This window comes from Podarcis muralis, chromosome 10 (genome assembly GCF_964188315.1).
Source record: "Podarcis muralis chromosome 10, rPodMur119.hap1.1, whole genome shotgun sequence".
Taxonomy (NCBI): Eukaryota; Metazoa; Chordata; class Lepidosauria; order Squamata; family Lacertidae; genus Podarcis; species Podarcis muralis.
The window spans coordinates 12,112,149-12,118,115 of record NC_135664.1 but is presented as its reverse complement, the minus strand read 5'-3'; the positions used below and the strand labels follow the sequence as shown (position 1 = coordinate 12,118,115).

Here is a 5,967-nt window from a genome sequence, read left to right as displayed (position 1 = left end):
CCTTGATTCATATAGTCATGTTTTTCATTCAAATCCTGGGACTTTCATGGGATGTGCAGGAAACATTTTTTCCCCCATAGATAAGTGTGAGAAAACCATGCATTTGAATGCCTGAAACTGTAGTCATTAGGTAAAAAAGGTAAAGGAGCCCTGACTGTTAAGTCCAGTCGCAGACGACTCTGGGGTTGCGACACTCATCTTGCTTTACCGGCCAAGGGAGCCGGTGTTTGTCCGCAGACAGTTTTTCCGGGCCATGTGGCCAGCATGACTAAGCCGCTTCTGGCACAATGGAACACTGTGATGGGAAACAGAGTGCACGGAAACACCGTTTACCTTCCCACTGGAGTGGTACCTATTTATCTGCTTGCACTTTTGGGGGGGCGGGGGGGCGTGCTTTTGAATTGCTAGGTTGGCAGGAGCTGGAACTGAGCAACGGGAGCTCACCCTGTCGTGGGGATTCGAACCGCCGACCTGATCAGCAAGCCCAAAAGGCTCAGTGCTTTAGACCACAGTGCCATCCATGTCCCTAGTCATTAGGTAATGCATAGCAATTTTCCCCTTCTCCAGCATCCCCCATCCTACATTGTCCAGAAAGGTCCCCATGCCTCCTGGAGAGGCTTCAGTGAGTTTCTTTGATCTTATGCAGCCAACGACTTTTAATCACCATTATAATCAAAGTTAACTTTCATGCACCTAATTGTCAGTTTGATTAGAACCTAATCAGCTGGTAGTTCACCTTAGAAAGCAGAAAGCTAGTTATCTGCCTGTGTTTTCCAAAACCTTCTGTGTTGAGGGCCATTTCAAGGAGATGGTTGCAGTCTCCACTTCAGCACAGTCCAGAAATGGTTATTTCCCATATAAAATAATGATTCGTTTGCCTCACATACCCACCCGCTCCCTCCCTCCTGAGAAAGTTGTCTCATGTCATAAGCAGTGAACAAAAGTCTCGCTTATAAAAGGGTTTTCTTTATTTTTTTCATAATTTAGCTGAACCAACACAAAACTGAATACTGTAAAGCAACAAAAATGTTGAAACATTTTAATTTTTTGTTCAGTATTTACTAAATAAGGCTGCTACACTCCCTTGAAAAATAAAAAAATGAAACCATAACAGAAGAGAAAATCAGCGGAGTGGGGGATCTGGCTCTCCAGTTCTTGTAATACAGGTGAAGTATCTGCGATCATTTATTGCATGACACTTTGAATCAGACATTGGTCATTTATAGTGCAGTCAGTTCATAATGCTTTTCAAGTGGCTGGGCTTTAATTGCTACTTGGACACTGATCAAAACCCTTAGGATGAAATAAGACCGTCCATGTACATGTTTTATTCATAGACACTATCACCTACAATTCATGGTTTCTTCAACCTGTGCATTAAAATAATCCTGAAAATTGGAAGAGGTCTTAAATAAACGAACTTCTTTTTCATACCTCTCATCTATGGTTGCTTGAACAATCCCTATATATTTTTTTTCTTTAGTAGCATAGAACTAGCATAACACTAAAAGTTAATTGGAGTATTTAGGTAGTATACTACAGTGGACACTGGGGGGAAAGTTTAATATCGGCAAATATTTGGGGGGAAGGAGGAAAGCTCATTTGTTGACCTCGTCATATCACTGTGAGCAATACTTGTAGTAGACAAAAAGGTACCATGTTTGGAGGTTATTGGTCTAGACTCTATCTTCTTTCCTTCTCTCGTTTCTTAAATAGCACTCTTCACTGCCCTACATAATATTGGACAAGGGGACTTTCTAAAGTATGAGATAAAACAAACAGACCACCTATATCTCGTCAAGGAGCAAGCTGACCCTTATACCAAATTGGAAAGGAGGGGGAGAGAAGAGAGAGAGAAAAGAACTTAACTCAGTATGGGAAGTAAATGATTAAAATATTGTACACTGTTTTTGACTGGTATACAAAAGACCACCCCCCTCAAAGGAAAAAGGGAGAAAATGAAAGGGGGTGGGGGAGAAAGAGAGAGAAAGCCTTCTAACAGTGCAATGGTTGAATGCATTTATGTAATATAAACAACATTATTCTTTGCTTTTTCTACAGAGTCCTGTCTGTCATGCTTTACATCCAGAATGTCCCAATGGAAGAAAGCAAACTACACCAGTCACTTCAGAGACAACTGAAGTAATAAAACAACAACTCAACTCTGATCCATATTTTTTTCCTTTTTTTGTCATGACTGTCAGAGTTACCACGTTAATTGTTAAATAGGATTTTCTACAAATATACAACATATAAAAACTGTTAAATATATAACTTTAGGCTTTTCAAAATACATTTAATGATCTCTTTCAAACAAGTGTTACTCCCCCACCCCACCCCGCCCCTTGGATTTCGCTTTCTGGTGCTAAATGGTGTATCAGATGAGACATAGGCCACAGATGACCAAACATGCTCTTTGCAAATACTGTATTATCCAACTTTTAACGATCAAAAAATGGAACCATAGAAGAGGCATGTTGAACTGGTTAAACTCAAAATGATTTTTTAGTACGAGAAGTCAATCTAAGCACAGAGGAGTAAAGGTGGTGGGTAGACAGTTTGTGTTGTTTTTGATCAAAGTTCTGTTTCCTTGTTGAAGAACGGCCGTTTCCCCTCCTTGTTCCCTCGTGTTTTTCCGTGTCCCTTTCCCCAAGAGCAGTTCCAGCCTTTTCTGCAGTGTTCCACAAGGACTTTGGCTGGAGGGCAATATTGCAGCACTGGGCGAGTTGAATCCGTGCAAGGTGTTCCCCATACTACTGAACCCAAATAACCTTGTTAACAGTAACATCGTGTCCACTTTAAAATAGATTTTGCTCTTTGGTCTATTGTATATACTGAAACATAAGAAAATAAAAGCAATTAGGCAGTCTAGGGCACAAGAAGAAATTGCCTTCTGCACCTTAGTGTCCTCCCGTAGACAAAACAGTCTTCTCTAAGGCTGATTGGGATGAATACTCTCCAGTTTAGTTGACTCGTCCCGTTGAAACATGACCACAGATCAAGTCCAGCAGTGGCGCAAAACGCAGATGAGACGTTAACTGTGAACTGGTGTTTTGTTTTGTTTTCGTATTGCTAATGCCCAAGCATTTATCTCTCTCTCTCTTCCTTAGTCCAGTGCTCTTTAGTATGGTAGAACAGACTTTAGCTCATAACGTAGAATTATGCTGTCTTTGATGAAATACAGAGAAACAGACAGTTGAGTTGATGACATATAATGGATGATCCACAGCCGTGAAACTTGACTAGGGAATGTAGCCCACGCAGAGCTTAAAAACTCCTACAAGGCTTCTCTGTTGCTGCATTTGTCAGGAGACCTGCAAGTCAATAAGAACAAATGAGTACATATCTTAGCTGCAAACTTGATCAACAGACGTTTTAGACTAGCGCCAGCTATTTACTGATCCCCACTGCCATCACCGCCAAAAATATAAAATATTTGTCTTGGCCTTAACTGGGTAAAGAAAGTTCAATAAACATTTTCAGGGAAAAAAGAATGGAAGCTTATAACAAATTGTACACACAACACTCTGAAATGCAGCCTCATTTGGACACAGTATAGTACAGCACAGTGAATAAATATGATTTATAACAGGTGTTTTCTGCTTAAGATGCAAGGTCATGTTCTGATTATTCAGTAGACTAATTTAATCAATACTGCCCTCTAGTGATACCATCGCTAAACAGGTATTTATGATCAATATAATTAGATATCGATTTTTTAAAAGGAGGAAGCTAATAAATTTAAAAAAAAACAGTAGAAATTACTGTAAAATAAAGGCAAAATATAACCTATTTTATTAAAAATGGATAAAAGATTGTAGGGAAGCAGACAGAAAAATTTATAGCAAGAAACATTTTAAAATGCATATACACAAGGTAGAACCAAAAAAAACCATATAGATGTTAGAAAATTAAAAGAACTGATTACCGGAACATTAATGAAGCAAGGCTTGCTTTTTTAAAAAAGCATTCCCCTCAGTTTATAGAATCTACCTCAGCATAACGGTAGATTACAGCTGTGTCATGCAAACCCGAATTCTAAACAGTAAAGCAATAATTCATTTGGTATTATCACGTTTCCTCAATATTTAGAATGTTTACTATTGACGGACAAGAAAATATCAACACTAGCAAGCAAAACAGAGAACAACAGGATTACTTTCACTTCATTCGAGCAGAGCATGAAATTTATATGTTTTTTAACCTACCAATTTGAGAGGTGAATGAAAAGAACATCTGCCTCCAGCAGTTAAACAAAAGGTCCGTGTATAAAGTCTCACATAGGGCACAAGGTTTATTTGAGAGTTCTGCTTTTATCCTCTCACCTTTTCCAGGAAAACACACCCCAGAACTCTTGCAAACAGCCTTTCCTTTTCGGACTAGTGGTCAGACTCCAACCCACATGACCTCAGACAGGCTGAAGGCAAAAAACTGGGTTGGTTATTGTGATATTTTCCTGTTTGACGTATATACATTTAGCAAGAAAACATCTTTTGTAGCTGCCCCCTCCCCAAACTTTCTGTTTTGGCTTCTCTCGCTTGATCTTTTGAATCGGTATAACATGACAGCAACACTACACAAATCCTGTAGCTTACAATCAAAGGGTTGCTAGATTTAGAAACCTTAAGCTGCTGGGATTGCAATATCATTGCTCATATGGAAAAATTAATATCTGCACTAACAGGTGCATAAAAATCTGTATTTTTGTATTGTCTCTGCTTGTACAGCAAGCCAATACTACTAAAGAATGGCCAACATCAATAGTTTTTGCCTAGAGTTACCAGAAGGTTCACCCATTTCCCCTTTTTAGAAAACAAAGAACTTATCCATGAAGAATTTTCTAAATATTGTATGGTGCCCATGCCAGATGGATAAGATCTTTTTATGCAGACTGGGGTATTGTTTAGGAGGGACGGGTGCTGCTGTTGCTTTTTTTAATCTTTATTTTAGATTTTGTTGTGATTCATGTGGAAATTGTCCAGCATGGTTTTGTACTTTTTTAATGTTTAATTTACTGTCTGTGTCCACTTTTGTTATGTATGTATTCTTTTTATGCTGTCAGCTGCCTTGAGCAGTGTTTAAACTGTGAGGAGGCAAATAAATTGAAGTATGTATGTTTGTATGTATTTTGTTAAGATTACAAACTCACTGAAATAAATAAACTGCTGCCACTATATTCTTCTCACATGACGCTGCTGGCTTCATGTTTAACAACTGATGAAACGATCCATTTATTGTGACCCTCTCCTTCCTCTTTCTGTAAGGGTAAGAGCTGTCCTCTTGAGCAATTACAGCATTCAATTAGCATTTATTATTATTATTGTTGTTATGTACTGAAGTTCTCAGCCTGGGCCAGCAGGGGGATACTGTAGATAGTTATGCAAATGAAGGATCAAAGTGACGTTCAGTGATTGGATAGTTTGTATGCAAATGAAGGATCAAAAGTGACGTTCAGTGATTGGATAGTTTTAGAAAGTTGCTACAGTAACATTGTACTTGAGCTCTATATAAGCAGGCTGACTGAGCCCTTCAGTTCAGTTCTGTTCTGGCCTCTGAATAAACAAGAGCTGTTTGAAGAATTGCTGTGTCGTCTGATATGTTCACCCACAACTTAACAATTATTATTATTATTATTATTATTATTATTATTATTTTGGTGATCCCCCACATCTCTAAGTCTGGTTTGGAGAATTGAGGGATTGCTTTGAGATGGAGCTGCAGGATGCTCTAGTAGGAGGCATGGTGTGTGTGTGTGTGTGTGTGTGTGTGTGCGCTCGCGCACGCGCACGCCAATAATTACCTCCTTCCCTGTTCCTCTGATGGATTCCCTTCTGTCAGCAGTCAGTCAGCACCAGATACCTTCAAAAGCCAACAGCATCCCTCAGGAAATATCAAATTCCCCAGGTGCTGAGCTTTACATCCCAAACATTAGACAATAAAACCTCTGAGGGACCCATGTAAAGAGAG

At 39.1% G+C, this 5,967-nt stretch overlaps 1 long non-coding RNA gene across 1 annotated transcript; it reads right to left on the bottom strand.

Moving 5' to 3' along the window:
- Positions 1 to 950: 950 nt before the first annotated feature.
- On the bottom strand, positions 951 to 5,647 carry LOC144329137 (uncharacterized). Its single transcript, XR_013394563.1, has 2 exons — positions 4,326 to 5,647; positions 951 to 3,314 (listed from the first exon to the last, which is right to left on the bottom strand). It is a non-coding gene; the product is annotated as an uncharacterized LOC144329137 (long non-coding RNA).
- Between the last annotated feature and the right edge of the window lie 320 nt (positions 5,648 to 5,967).